At 38.9% G+C, this 13,268-nt stretch overlaps 24 non-coding genes across 24 annotated transcripts; 18 read left to right on the plus strand and 6 right to left on the minus strand.

The window, feature by feature from the left end:
- The first annotated feature begins 36 nt into the window (after window positions 1-36).
- On the plus strand, window positions 37-108 carry Trnaq-uug (transfer RNA glutamine (anticodon UUG)). The gene has a single exon. It is a non-coding gene; the product is annotated as a tRNA-Gln (tRNA).
- Window positions 109-674: 566 nt separating this feature from the next.
- On the minus strand, window positions 675-748 carry Trnat-agu (transfer RNA threonine (anticodon AGU)). Its single transcript has one exon. It is a non-coding gene; the product is annotated as a tRNA-Thr (tRNA).
- A 394-nt stretch (window positions 749-1,142) lies between these two features.
- Trnal-caa (transfer RNA leucine (anticodon CAA)) lies at window positions 1,143-1,259 on the plus strand. Its single transcript has 2 exons — window positions 1,143-1,180; window positions 1,214-1,259. It is a non-coding gene; the product is annotated as a tRNA-Leu (tRNA).
- A 231-nt stretch (window positions 1,260-1,490) lies between these two features.
- Window positions 1,491-1,562, plus strand: Trnaq-cug (transfer RNA glutamine (anticodon CUG)). The gene has a single exon. It is a non-coding gene; the product is annotated as a tRNA-Gln (tRNA).
- Window positions 1,563-2,129: 567 nt separating this feature from the next.
- Window positions 2,130-2,203, minus strand: Trnat-agu (transfer RNA threonine (anticodon AGU)). The gene has a single exon. It is a non-coding gene; the product is annotated as a tRNA-Thr (tRNA).
- Window positions 2,204-2,944: 741 nt separating this feature from the next.
- On the plus strand, window positions 2,945-3,016 carry Trnaq-cug (transfer RNA glutamine (anticodon CUG)). The gene has a single exon. It is a non-coding gene; the product is annotated as a tRNA-Gln (tRNA).
- A 567-nt stretch (window positions 3,017-3,583) lies between these two features.
- Trnat-agu (transfer RNA threonine (anticodon AGU)) lies at window positions 3,584-3,657 on the minus strand. The gene has a single exon. It is a non-coding gene; the product is annotated as a tRNA-Thr (tRNA).
- A 415-nt stretch (window positions 3,658-4,072) lies between these two features.
- Window positions 4,073-4,189, plus strand: Trnal-caa (transfer RNA leucine (anticodon CAA)). The gene is made up of 2 exons: window positions 4,073-4,110; window positions 4,144-4,189. It is a non-coding gene; the product is annotated as a tRNA-Leu (tRNA).
- A 1,017-nt stretch (window positions 4,190-5,206) lies between these two features.
- Window positions 5,207-5,278, plus strand: Trnaq-uug (transfer RNA glutamine (anticodon UUG)). Its single transcript has one exon. It is a non-coding gene; the product is annotated as a tRNA-Gln (tRNA).
- Window positions 5,279-5,511: 233 nt separating this feature from the next.
- Window positions 5,512-5,628, plus strand: Trnal-caa (transfer RNA leucine (anticodon CAA)). The gene is made up of 2 exons: window positions 5,512-5,549; window positions 5,583-5,628. It is a non-coding gene; the product is annotated as a tRNA-Leu (tRNA).
- Window positions 5,629-5,859: 231 nt separating this feature from the next.
- Trnaq-cug (transfer RNA glutamine (anticodon CUG)) lies at window positions 5,860-5,931 on the plus strand. The gene has a single exon. It is a non-coding gene; the product is annotated as a tRNA-Gln (tRNA).
- Window positions 5,932-6,498: 567 nt separating this feature from the next.
- Trnat-agu (transfer RNA threonine (anticodon AGU)) lies at window positions 6,499-6,572 on the minus strand. The gene has a single exon. It is a non-coding gene; the product is annotated as a tRNA-Thr (tRNA).
- A 394-nt stretch (window positions 6,573-6,966) lies between these two features.
- Trnal-caa (transfer RNA leucine (anticodon CAA)) lies at window positions 6,967-7,083 on the plus strand. Its single transcript has 2 exons — window positions 6,967-7,004; window positions 7,038-7,083. It is a non-coding gene; the product is annotated as a tRNA-Leu (tRNA).
- Window positions 7,084-7,315: 232 nt separating this feature from the next.
- On the plus strand, window positions 7,316-7,387 carry Trnaq-cug (transfer RNA glutamine (anticodon CUG)). The gene has a single exon. It is a non-coding gene; the product is annotated as a tRNA-Gln (tRNA).
- A 730-nt stretch (window positions 7,388-8,117) lies between these two features.
- On the plus strand, window positions 8,118-8,189 carry Trnaq-uug (transfer RNA glutamine (anticodon UUG)). The gene has a single exon. It is a non-coding gene; the product is annotated as a tRNA-Gln (tRNA).
- A 581-nt stretch (window positions 8,190-8,770) lies between these two features.
- Window positions 8,771-8,842, plus strand: Trnaq-cug (transfer RNA glutamine (anticodon CUG)). The gene has a single exon. It is a non-coding gene; the product is annotated as a tRNA-Gln (tRNA).
- A 567-nt stretch (window positions 8,843-9,409) lies between these two features.
- Window positions 9,410-9,483, minus strand: Trnat-agu (transfer RNA threonine (anticodon AGU)). Its single transcript has one exon. It is a non-coding gene; the product is annotated as a tRNA-Thr (tRNA).
- A 415-nt stretch (window positions 9,484-9,898) lies between these two features.
- On the plus strand, window positions 9,899-10,015 carry Trnal-caa (transfer RNA leucine (anticodon CAA)). Its single transcript has 2 exons — window positions 9,899-9,936; window positions 9,970-10,015. It is a non-coding gene; the product is annotated as a tRNA-Leu (tRNA).
- Window positions 10,016-11,032: 1,017 nt separating this feature from the next.
- Window positions 11,033-11,104, plus strand: Trnaq-uug (transfer RNA glutamine (anticodon UUG)). Its single transcript has one exon. It is a non-coding gene; the product is annotated as a tRNA-Gln (tRNA).
- Window positions 11,105-11,337: 233 nt separating this feature from the next.
- Trnal-caa (transfer RNA leucine (anticodon CAA)) lies at window positions 11,338-11,454 on the plus strand. The gene is made up of 2 exons: window positions 11,338-11,375; window positions 11,409-11,454. It is a non-coding gene; the product is annotated as a tRNA-Leu (tRNA).
- Window positions 11,455-11,685: 231 nt separating this feature from the next.
- Window positions 11,686-11,757, plus strand: Trnaq-cug (transfer RNA glutamine (anticodon CUG)). The gene has a single exon. It is a non-coding gene; the product is annotated as a tRNA-Gln (tRNA).
- Window positions 11,758-12,324: 567 nt separating this feature from the next.
- Window positions 12,325-12,398, minus strand: Trnat-agu (transfer RNA threonine (anticodon AGU)). Its single transcript has one exon. It is a non-coding gene; the product is annotated as a tRNA-Thr (tRNA).
- A 394-nt stretch (window positions 12,399-12,792) lies between these two features.
- On the plus strand, window positions 12,793-12,909 carry Trnal-caa (transfer RNA leucine (anticodon CAA)). Its single transcript has 2 exons — window positions 12,793-12,830; window positions 12,864-12,909. It is a non-coding gene; the product is annotated as a tRNA-Leu (tRNA).
- A 232-nt stretch (window positions 12,910-13,141) lies between these two features.
- Window positions 13,142-13,213, plus strand: Trnaq-cug (transfer RNA glutamine (anticodon CUG)). Its single transcript has one exon. It is a non-coding gene; the product is annotated as a tRNA-Gln (tRNA).
- The last annotated feature ends 55 nt before the right edge of the window (window positions 13,214-13,268 follow it).

Raw genomic sequence — 13,268 nt, forward strand, 5'->3', positions numbered from 1 at the left:
TTATTATTTTAATTATCACAAATCGCATATATCGGCGGCCCCATGGTGTAATGGTTAGCACTCTGGACTTTGAATCCAGCGATCCGAGTTCAAATCTCGGTGGGACCTTTGTTAGATGGTTTTTAGAGAGTCAGTCGTTTGTATACTTTGAGTGTACTCCGAATGCAGAACTGCTCTTTCAACTTTGAATTGTTCATATTCAAATCTCAAGAAATTGCATATATTGCAGATTAGTGAAAGAAATAAGAAACTAGTTAAATTCGCTCTGTTCTTCGAATCCGTATTCGTCTCAAGGCCGCCCAGTAGCATAACACATTTGGACCTCAAATGGACTCGTGACTTTGAAATCAAGTTTATGACTCACGCCTTTTCTGTTCACTCCATAAGAACGAGTCGAAACCCATATTCCTGATTTAGGAGAAATAGATCTCGAATAATTCTAATTACTAAATACCTGTTAATCGTCGTTTGCAGTTGGGCGTCTGTCGATTTCATGTTGAACATCACCGTGTAATTTTTTCAAATCTTGCCTCCGAAAGCACTGATCACGTATACACTTTAACAATTTCGATTCTTTGTATGTCGTCGCGAAAAAGCTGAACTTTAATTATAGAATTCATAGAATGTAGAAGAAAAGATTTAAGTCAAAATGGTCTGCGGGATCCCTATGACTAAGGCACCACTGGGATTCGAACCCAGGATCTCCTGTTTACTAGACAGGCGCTTTAATCAACTAAGCCACGGCGCCAATCGCCAACGAATTTTGATCGAAAGTTGTTAATTTCGACTTGATTATGTTTAATATTATTTTAATTATCACAAATCGCATATATCGGCGGCCCCATGGTGTAATGGTTAGCACTCTGTACTTTGAATCCATCGATCCGAGTTCAAATCTCGGTGGGACCTGTATGGTATGAATTCCTCAGCTATTTTTGAATATTGTGATTTGAAGACAAAACTTTTTATATAAACTCATAATCATTCCTCCCTGGTTCTGTCACACAGTAATACCGCAAACAGAAGTTGGTATTAAGTGCTTACAGTCATATGTTTTTAAAACAAATGGTATCTCGCGTGAGTCGTTTTTGTAAGACTGAAATATGATTTAATAGAGCACCAATAACACCCTACAAGCAGTTGTCAGGATGGCCGAGTGGTCTAAGGCGCCAGACTCAAGAGTCACCTCTTTCCTTAAGCTGGATTGTGAGAATTCTGGTCTCCGAATGGAGGCGTGGGTTCGAATCCCACTTCTGACAACGTCCTTTTATCACTACCATAAAACACTTAACAAACACATAAGAGTTGTCAAATAACTTAAATCAGATCCTTTCAATTAAAATTGGGACTCTAGTAAACATTGTAGTATACAGATTGTAGGGCCCAACAGTCTGGATTAATTGAAAGTTTAAGTGATCCGACTTCAAATGTCCGGTACACCTGACGACGTTATGAACAATGAAGTAGAACATAAAACAACTTGCGTTATTGGCCCCATGGTGTAATGGTTAGCACCCTGGACTCTGAATCCAGCGATCCGAGTTCAAATCTCGGTGGGACCTTTGTTATATGGTTTTAAGAGAGTCAGTCGTTTGTATACTTTGAGTGTACTCCGAATGCAGAACTGCTCTTTCAACTTTGAATTGTTTATATTCAAACCTCAAGAAAGTGCATATATTGCAGATTAGTGAAAGAAATAAGAAACTAGTTAAATTCGATCTGTTCTTCGAATCCGTATTCGTCTCAAGGCCGCCCAGTAGCATAACACAATTGGCCCTCAAATGGATTCGTGACTTTGAAATCAAGTTTATGACCCACGCCTTGTCTGTTCATTCCATAAGAACGAGTTGAAACCCATATTCCTGACTTAGGAGAAATAGATCTCGAATAATTCTAATTACTTAATACCTGTTAATCGTCGTTTGTAGTTGGGCGTCCGTCGATTTCATGTTGAACATCACGGTGTAATTTTTTCCAATCTTGCCTCCGAAAGCACTGATCACGTATACACTTTAACGATTTCGATTCTTTGTATGTCGTTCGCGAAAAAGCTGAACTTTAATTATTGAATTCATAAAATGTAGAAGAAAAGATTTAAGTCAAAATGGTCTGCGGGATCCCTATGACTAAGGCACCACTGGGATTCGAACCCAGGATCTCCTGTTTACTAGACAGGCGCTTTAACCAACTAAGCCACGGCGCCAATCGCAAACGAATTTTGATCGAAAGTTGTTAATTTCGACTTGATTATGTTTAATATTATTTTAATTATCACAAATCGCATATATCGGCGGACCCATGGTGTAATGGTTAGCACTCTGGACTTTCAATCCATCGATCCGAGTTCAAATCTCGGTGGGACCTGTATGGTATGAATTCCTCAGCTATTTTTGAATATTGTGATTTGATGACAAAACTTTTATATAAACTCATAATCATACCTCCCTGGTTCTGTCACACAGTAATACCGCAAACAGGAGTTGGTATTAAGTGCTTACAATCATATGCTTTTAAAACAAATAGTATCTCGCGTGAGTCGTTTTTGTAAGACTGAAATATGATTTAATAGAGCACCAATAACACCCTAGAAGCAGTTGTCAGGATGGCCGAGTGGCCTAAGGCGCCAGACTCAAGAGTCACCTCTTTCCTTAAGCTGGATCGTGAGAATTGTGGTCTCCGAATGGAGACGTGGGTTCGAATCCCACTTCTTAAAAAGTCCTTTTATCATTACCATAAAACACTTAACAAACACATAGGAGTTGTCAAATAACTTAAATCAGATCCTTTTAATTAAAATTGGGACTCTAGTAAACATTGTAGTATACAGATTGTAGGGCCCAACAGTCTGGATTAATTGAAAGTTTAAGTGATCCGATTTCAAATGTACGGTACACCTGACGACGTTATGAACAATAAAGCAGAACATAAAACAACTTGTTTTATTGGCCCCATGGTGTAATGGTTAGCACTCTGGACTCTGAATCCAGCGATCCGAGTTCAATTCTCGGTGGGACCTTTGTTATATGGTTTTAAGAGAGTCAGTCGTTTGTGTACCATGAGTGTACTCCGAATGCAGAACTGCTCTTTCAACTTCAAATTGTTCATATTCAAACCTCAAGAAAGTGCATATATTGTAGATTAGTGAAATAAATATGAAACTAGTTAAATTCGCTCTGTTCTTCGAATCCGTATTCGTCTCAAGGCCGCCCAGTAGCATACCACATTTGGTCCTCAAATGGATTCGTGACTTTGAAATCAAGTTTATGACTCAGGCCTTTTCTGTTCACTCCATAAGAACGAGTTGAAACCCATATTCCTGATTTAGGAGAAATAGATCTCGAATAATTCTAATTACTAAATACCTGTTAATCGTCGTTTGTAGTTGGGCGTCCGTTGATTTTATGTTGAACATCACGGTGTAATTTTTTCCAATCTTGCCTCCGAAAGCACTGATCACGTATACACTTTAACGATTTCGATTCTTTGTATGTCGGTCGCGAAAAAGCTGAACTTTAATTATTGAATTCATAGAATGTAGAAGAAAAGATTTAAGTCAAAATGGTCTGCGGGATCCCAATGATTAAGGCACCACTGGGATTCGAACCCTGGATCTCCTGTTTACTAGACAGGCGCTTTAACCAACTAAGCCATGGCGCCAATCGCCAACGCCATCGCCATCGCCATCGCCTAATTTTGATCCAAAGTTGTTAATTTCGACTTGATTATGTTTATTATTATTTTAATTATCACAAACCGCATATGTCGGCGGCCCTATGGTGTAATGGTTAGCACTCTGGAGTTTGAATCCAGCGATCCGAGTACAAATCTCGGTGGGACCTGTGCGGTATGAATTCCTCAGCTGTTTTTGAATATTGGGATTTGATGACAAAACTTTTTATATAAACTCATAATCATACCTCCCTGGTTCTGTCACACAGTAATACCGCAAACAGGAGTTGGTATTAAGTGCTTACAGTCATATGCTTTTAAAACAAATAGTATCTCGCGTGAGTCGTTTTTGTAAGACTGAAATATGATTTAATAGAGCACCAATAACACCCTACAAGCAGTTGTCAGGATGGCCGAGTGGTCTAAGGCGCCAGACGCAAGAGTCACCTCTTTCCTTAAGCTGGATAGTGAGAATTCTAGTCTCCGAATGGAGGCGTGGGTTCGAATCCCACTTCTGACAACGTCCTTTTATCCCTACCATAAAACACTTAACAAACACATAGGAGTTGTCAAATAACTTAAATCAGATCCTTTTAATTAAAATTCGGACTTTAGTAAACATTGTAGTATACAGATTGTAGGGCTCAACAGTCTGGATTAATTGAAAGTTTAAGTGATCCGATTTCAAATGTCCGGTACACCTGACGACGTCATGAACAATAAAGCAGAACATAAAACAACTTGTATTATTGGCCCCATGGTGAAATGGTTAGCACTCTGGATTCTGAATCCAGCGATCCGAGTTCAAATCTCGGTGGAACATTTGTTATATGTTTTTAAGAGAGTCAGTCGTTTGTATACTTTGAGTGTACTCCGAATGCAGAACTGCTCTTTCAACTTTAAATTGTTCATATTCAAACCTCAAGAAAGTGCATATATTGCAGATTAGTGAAAGAAATAAGAAACTAGTTAAATTCGCTCTGTTCTCCGAATTCGTATTCGTCTCAAGGCCGCCCAGTAGCATAACACATTTGGCCCTCAAATGGATTCGCGACTTTGAAATCAAGTTTATGACTCACGCCTTTTCTGTTCACTCCATAAGAACGAGTTGAAACCCATATTCCTGATTTAGGAGAAACAGATCTCGAATAATTCTAATTACTAAATACCTGTTTATCGTCGTTTGTAGTTGGACGTCCGTCAATTTTATGTTGAACATCACGGTGTAATTTGTTTCAAATCTTGCCTCCGAAAGCACTGATCACTTCGATTTTTTGTATGTCGGTCGCGAAAAAACTGAACTTTATTTATTGAATTCATAGAATGTAGAAGAAAAGATTTAAGTCAAAATGGTCTGCGGGATCCCTATGACTAAGGCACCACTGGGATTTGAAACCAGGATATCCTGTTTACTAGACAGGCGCTTTAACCAACTAAGCCATGGCGCCAATCGCCAACGAATTTTGATCGAAAGTTGTTAATTTCGACTTGATTATGTTTATTATTATTTTAATTATCACAAATCGCATATATCGGCGGCCCCATGGTGTAATGGTTAGCACTCTGGACTTTGAATCCAGCGATCCGAGTTCAAATCTCGGTGGGACCTGTGCTGTATGAATTCCTCAGCTATTCTTGAATATTGTGATTTGATGAAAAAACATTTTATATAAACTCAATATCATACCTCCCTGGTTCTGTCACACAGTAATACCGCAAACAGGAGTTGGTATTAAGTGCTTACAGTCACATGCTTTTAAAACAGATAGTATCTCGCGTGAGTCGTTTTTGTTAGACTGAAATATGATTTAATAGAGCACCAATATCACCCTACAAGCAGTTGTCAGGATGGCCGAGTGGTCTAAGGCGCCAGACTCAAGAGTCACCTCTTTCCTTAAGCTGGATTGTGAGAATTCTGGTCTCCGAATGGAGGCGTGGGTTCGAATCCCACTTCTGACATCGTCCTTTTATCACTACCATAAAACACTTTTCAAACACATAGGAGTTGTCAAATAACTTAAATCAGATCCTTTTAATTTAAATTGGGACTCCAGTAAACATTGTAGTATACAGATTGTAGGGCTTAACAGTCTGGATTAATTGAAAGTTTAAGGGATCCGATTTCAAATGTCCGGTACACCTGACGACGTTATGAACAATAAAGCAGAACATAAAACAACTTGTTTTATTGGCCCCATGGTGTAATGGTTAGCACTCTGGACTCTGAATCCAGCGATCCGAGTTCAAATCTCGGTGGGACCTTTGTTATATGGTTTTAAGAGAGTCAGTCGTTTGTATACCTTGAGTGTACTCCGAATGCAGAACTGCTCTTTCAAGTTTAAATTGTTCATATTCAAACCTCAAGAAAGTGCATATATTGCAGATTAGTGAAAGAAATAAGAAACTAGTTAAATTCGCTCTGTTCTTCGAAACCGTATTCGTCTCAAGGCCGCCCAGTAGCATAACACATTTGGCCCTCAAATGGATTCGTGACTTTGAAATCAAGTTTATGACTCACGCCTTTTCTGTTCTCTCCATAAGAACGAGTTGAAACCCATATTCCTGATTTAGGAGAAATAGATCTCGAATAATTCTAATTACTAAATACCTGTTAATCGTCGTTTGTAGTTGGGCGTCTGTCGATTTTATGTTGAACATTACGGTGTAATTTTTTCCAATCTTGCCTCCGAAAGCACTGATCACGTATACACTTTAACGATTTCGATTCTTTGTATGTCGGTCGCGAAAAAGCTGAACTTTAATTATTGAATTCATAGAATGTAGAAAAAAAGATTTAAGTCAAAATAGTCTGCGGGATCCCTATGACTAAGGCACCACTGGGATTCGAACCCAGGATCTCCTGTTTACTAGACAGGCGCTTTAACCAACTAAGCCATGGCGCCAATCGCCAACGAATTTTGATCGAAAGTTGTTAATTTCGACTTGATTATGTTTATTATTATTTTAATTATCACAATTCGCATATATCGGCGGCCCCATGGTGGAATGATTAGCACTCTGGACTTTGAATCCAGCGATCCGAGTTCAAATCTCGGTGGGACCTGTGCGGTATGAATTCCTCAGCTATTTTTGAATATTGTGATTTGATGACAAAACATTTTATATAAACTCATAATCATACCTCCCTGGTTCTGTCACACAGTAATACCGCAAACAGGAGTTGGTATTAAGTGCTTACAGTCATATGCTTTTAAAACAAATAGTATCTCGCGTGAGTCGTTTTTGTAAGACTAAAATATGATTTAATGGAGCACAAATATCACCCTACAAGCAGATGTCAGTATGGCCGAGTGGTCTAAGGCGCCAGACTCAAGAGTCACCTCTTTCCTTAAGCTGGATTGTGAGAATTCTGGTCTCCGAATGGAGGCGTGGGTTCGAATCCCACTTCTGACATCGTCCTTTTATCACTACCATAAAACACTTAACAAACACATAGGAGTTGTCAAATAACTTAAAATCAGATCCTTTTAATTAAAATTGGGACTCTAGTAAACATTTTAGTATACAGATTGTAGGGCTTAACAGTCTGGATTAATTGAAAGTTTAAGTGATCCGATTTCTAATGTCCGGTACACCTGACGACGTTATGAACAATAAAGCAGAACATAAAACAAATTCTTTTATTGGCCCCGTGGTGTAATGGTTAGCACTCTGGACTCTGAATCCAGCGATCCGAGTTCAAATCTCGGTGGGACCTTTGTTATATGGTTCTAAGAGAGTCAGTCGTTTGTATACCTTGAGTGTACTCCGAATGCAGAACTGCTCTTTCAACTTTAAATTGTTCATATTCAAACCTCAAAAAAGTTCATATATTGCAGATTAGTGAAAGAAATAAGAAACTAGTTAAATTCGCTCTGTTCTTCGAATCCGTATTCGTCTCAAGGCCGCCCAGTAGCATAACAAATTTGGCCCTGAAATGGATTCGTGACTTTGAAATCAAGTTTATGACTCACGCCTTTTCGGTTCACTCCATAAGAACGAGTTGAAACCCATATTCCTGATTTAGGAGAAATAGAATCTTGAATAGTTCTAATTACTAAATACCTGTTAACCATCGTTTGTAGTTGGGCGTCCGTCGATTTTATGTTGAACATCACGGTGTAATTTTTTTCAATCTTGCCTCCGAAAGCACTGATCACGTATACACTTTAACGATTTCGATTCTTTGAATGTCGGTCGCGAAAAGCTGAACTTTAATTATTGAATTCATAGAATGTAGAAGAAAAGATTTAAGTCAAAATGGTCTGCGGGATCCCTATGACTAAGGTACCACTGGGTTTCGAACCCAGGATCTCCTGTTTACTAGACAGGCGCTTTAACCAACCAAGCCATGGCGCCAATCGCCAATGAATTTTGATCGAAAGTTGTTAATTTCGACTTGATTATGTTTATTATTATTTTAATTATCACAAATCGCATATATCGGCGGCCCCATGGTGTAATGGTTAGCACTCTGGACTTTGAATCCAGCGATCCGAGTTCAAATCTCGGTGGGACCTGTGCGGTATGAATTCCTCAGCTATTTTTGAATATTGTGATTTGATGACAAAACATTTTATATAAACTCAATATCATACCTCCCTGGTTCTCTCACACAGTAATACCGCAAACAGGAGTTGGAATTAAGTGCTTACAGTCACATGCTTTTAAAACAAATAGTATCTCGCGTGAGTCGTTTTTGTAAGACTGAAATATGATTTAATAGAGCACCAATAACACCCTAGAAGCAGTTGTCAGGATGGCCGAGTGGCCTAAGGCGCCAGACTCAAGAGTCACCTCTTTCCTTAAGCTGGATCGTGAGAATTGTGGTCTCCGAATGGAGACGTGGGTTCGAATCCCACTTCTTAAAAAGTCCTTTTATCATTACCATAAAACACTTAACAAACACATAGGAGTTGTCAAATAACTTAAATCAGATCCTTTTAATTAAAATTGGGACTCTAGTAAACATTGTAGTATACAGATTGTAGGGCCCAACAGTCTGGATTAATTGAAAGTTTAAGTGATCCGATTTCAAATGTACGGTACACCTGACGACGTTATGAACAATAAAGCAGAACATAAAACAACTTGTTTTATTGGCCCCATGGTGTAATGGTTAGCACTCTGGACTCTGAATCCAGCGATCCGAGTTCAATTCTCGGTGGGACCTTTGTTATATGGTTTTAAGAGAGTCAGTCGTTTGTGTACCATGAGTGTACTCCGAATGCAGAACTGCTCTTTCAACTTCAAATTGTTCATATTCAAACCTCAAGAAAGTGCATATATTGTAGATTAGTGAAATAAATATGAAACTAGTTAAATTCGCTCTGTTCTTCGAATCCGTATTCGTCTCAAGGCCGCCCAGTAGCATACCACATTTGGTCCTCAAATGGATTCGTGACTTTGAAATCAAGTTTATGACTCAGGCCTTTTCTGTTCACTCCATAAGAACGAGTTGAAACCCATATTCCTGATTTAGGAGAAATAGATCTCGAATAATTCTAATTACTAAATACCTGTTAATCGTCGTTTGTAGTTGGGCGTCCGTTGATTTTATGTTGAACATCACGGTGTAATTTTTTCCAATCTTGCCTCCGAAAGCACTGATCACGTATACACTTTAACGATTTCGATTCTTTGTATGTCGGTCGCGAAAAAGCTGAACTTTAATTATTGAATTCATAGAATGTAGAAGAAAAGATTTAAGTCAAAATGGTCTGCGGGATCCCAATGATTAAGGCACCACTGGGATTCGAACCCTGGATCTCCTGTTTACTAGACAGGCGCTTTAACCAACTAAGCCATGGCGCCAATCGCCAACGCCATCGCCATCGCCATCGCCTAATTTTGATCCAAAGTTGTTAATTTCGACTTGATTATGTTTATTATTATTTTAATTATCACAAACCGCATATGTCGGCGGCCCTATGGTGTAATGGTTAGCACTCTGGAGTTTGAATCCAGCGATCCGAGTACAAATCTCGGTGGGACCTGTGCGGTATGAATTCCTCAGCTGTTTTTGAATATTGGGATTTGATGACAAAACTTTTTATATAAACTCATAATCATACCTCCCTGGTTCTGTCACACAGTAATACCGCAAACAGGAGTTGGTATTAAGTGCTTACAGTCATATGCTTTTAAAACAAATAGTATCTCGCGTGAGTCGTTTTTGTAAGACTGAAATATGATTTAATAGAGCACCAATAACACCCTACAAGCAGTTGTCAGGATGGCCGAGTGGTCTAAGGCGCCAGACGCAAGAGTCACCTCTTTCCTTAAGCTGGATAGTGAGAATTCTAGTCTCCGAATGGAGGCGTGGGTTCGAATCCCACTTCTGACAACGTCCTTTTATCCCTACCATAAAACACTTAACAAACACATAGGAGTTGTCAAATAACTTAAATCAGATCCTTTTAATTAAAATTCGGACTTTAGTAAACATTGTAGTATACAGATTGTAGGGCTCAACAGTCTGGATTAATTGAAAGTTTAAGTGATCCGATTTCAAATGTCCGGTACACCTGACGACGTCATGAACAATAAAGCAGAACATAAAACAACTTGTATTATTGGCCCCATGGTGAAATGGTTAGCACTCTGGATTCTGAATCCAGCGATCCGAGTTCAAATCTCGGTGGAACATTTGTTATATGTTTTTAAGAGAGTCAGTCGTTTGTATACTTTGAGTGTACTCCGAATGCAGAACTGCTCTTTCAACTTTAAATTGTTCATATTCAAACCTCAAGAAAGTGCATATATTGCAGATTAGTGAAAGAAATAAGAAACTAGTTAAATTCGCTCTGTTCTCCGAATTCGTATTCGTCTCAAGGCCGCCCAGTAGCATAACACATTTGGCCCTCAAATGGATTCGCGACTTTGAAATCAAGTTTATGACTCACGCCTTTTCTGTTCACTCCATAAGAACGAGTTGAAACCCATATTCCTGATTTAGGAGAAACAGATCTCGAATAATTCTAATTACTAAATACCTGTTTATCGTCGTTTGTAGTTGGACGTCCGTCAATTTTATGTTGAACATCACGGTGTAATTTGTTTCAAATCTTGCCTCCGAAAGCACTGATCACTTCGATTTTTTGTATGTCGGTCGCGAAAAAACTGAACTTTATTTATTGAATTCATAGAATGTAGAAGAAAAGATTTAAGTCAAAATGGTCTGCGGGATCCCTATGACTAAGGCACCACTGGGATTTGAAACCAGGATATCCTGTTTACTAGACAGGCGCTTTAACCAACTAAGCCATGGCGCCAATCGCCAACGAATTTTGATCGAAAGTTGTTAATTTCGACTTGATTATGTTTATTATTATTTTAATTATCACAAATCGCATATATCGGCGGCCCCATGGTGTAATGGTTAGCACTCTGGACTTTGAATCCAGCGATCCGAGTTCAAATCTCGGTGGGACCTGTGCTGTATGAATTCCTCAGCTATTCTTGAATATTGTGATTTGATGAAAAAACATTTTATATAAACTCAATATCATACCTCCCTGGTTCTGTCACACAGTAATACCGCAAACAGGAGTTGGTATTAAGTGCTTACAGTCACATGCTTTTAAAACAGATAGTATCTCGCGTGAGTCGTTTTTGTTAGACTGAAATATGATTTAATAGAGCACCAATATCACCCTACAAGCAGTTGTCAGGATGGCCGAGTGGTCTAAGGCGCCAGACTCAAGAGTCACCTCTTTCCTTAAGCTGGATTGTGAGAATTCTGGTCTCCGAATGGAGGCGTGGGTTCGAATCCCACTTCTGACATCGTCCTTTTATCACTACCATAAAACACTTTTCAAACACATAGGAGTTGTCAAATAACTTAAATCAGATCCTTTTAATTTAAATTGGGACTCCAGTAAACATTGTAGTATACAGATTGTAGGGCTTAACAGTCTGGATTAATTGAAAGTTTAAGGGATCCGATTTCAAATGTCCGGTACACCTGACGACGTTATGAACAATAAAGCAGAACATAAAACAACTTGTTTTATTGGCCCCATGGTGTAATGGTTAGCACTCTGGACTCTGAATCCAGCGATCCGAGTTCAAATCTCGGTGGGACCTTTGTTATATGGTTTTAAGAGAGTCAGTCGTTTGTATACCTTGAGTGTACTCCGAATGCAGAACTGCTCTTTCAAGTTTAAATTGTTCATATTCAAACCTCAAGAAAGTGCATATATTGCAGATTAGTGAAAGAAATAAGAAACTAGTTAAATTCGCTCTGTTCTTCGAAACCGTATTCGTCTCAAGGCCGCCCAGTAGCATAACACATTTGGCCCTCAAATGGATTCGTGACTTTGAAATCAAGTTTATGACTCACGCCTTTTCTGTTCTCTCCATAAGAACGAGTTGAAACCCATATTCCTGATTTAGGAGAAATAGATCTCGAATAATTCTAATTACTAAATACCTGTTAATCGTCGTTTGTAGTTGGGCGTCTGTCGATTTTATGTTGAACATTACGGTGTAATTTTTTCCAATCTTGCCTCCGAAAGCACTGATCACGTATACACTTTAACGATTTCGATTCTTTGTATGTCGGTCGCGAAAAAGCTGAACTTTAATTATTGAATTCATAGAATGTAGAAAAAAAGATTTAAGTCAAAATAGTCTGCTGGATCCCTATGACTAAGGCACCACTGGGATTCGAACCCAGGATCTCCTGTTTACTAGACAGGCGCTTTAACCAACTAAGCCATGGCGCCAATCGCCAACGAATTTTGATCGAAAGTTGTTAATTTCGACTTGATTATGTTTATTATTATTTTAATTATCACAATTCGCATATATCGGCGGCCCCATGGTGGAATGATTAGCACTCTGGACTTTGAATCCAGCGATCCGAGTTCAAATCTCGGTGGGACCTGTGCGGTATGAATTCCTCAGCTATTTTTGAATATTGTGATTTGATGACAAAACATTTTATATAAACTCATAATCATACCTCCCTGGTTCTGTCACACAGTAATACCGCAAACAGGAGTTGGTATTAAGTGCTTACAGTCATATGCTTTTAAAACAAATAGTATCTCGCGTGAGTCGTTTTTGTAAGACTAAAATATGATTTAATGGAGCACCAATATCACCCTACAAGCAGATGTCAGGATGGCCGAGTGGTCTAAGGCGCCAGACTCAAGAGTCACCTCTTTCCTTAAGCTGGATTGTGAGAATTCTGGTCTCCGAATGGAGGCGTGGGTTCGAATCCCACTTCTGACATCGTCCTTTTATCACTACCATAAAACACTTAACAAACACATAGGAGTTGTCAAATAACTTAAAATCAGATCCTTTTAATTAAAATTGGGACTCTAGTAAACATTTTAGTATACAGATTGTAGGGCTTAACAGTCTGGATTAATTGAAAGTTTAAGTGATCCGATTTCTAATGTCCGGTACACCTGACGACGTTATGAACAATAAAGCAGAACATAAAACAAATTCTTTTATTGGCCCCGTGGTGTAATGGTTAGCACTCTGGACTCTGAATCCAGCGATCCGAGTTCAAATCTCGGTGGGACCTTTGTTATATGTTTTTAAGAGAGTCAGTCGTTTGTATACTTTGAGTGTACTCCGAA

This window comes from Styela clava, chromosome 8 (genome assembly GCF_964204865.1).
Source record: "Styela clava chromosome 8, kaStyClav1.hap1.2, whole genome shotgun sequence".
In the NCBI taxonomy this organism is placed as follows: domain Eukaryota; kingdom Metazoa; phylum Chordata; class Ascidiacea; order Stolidobranchia; family Styelidae; genus Styela; species Styela clava.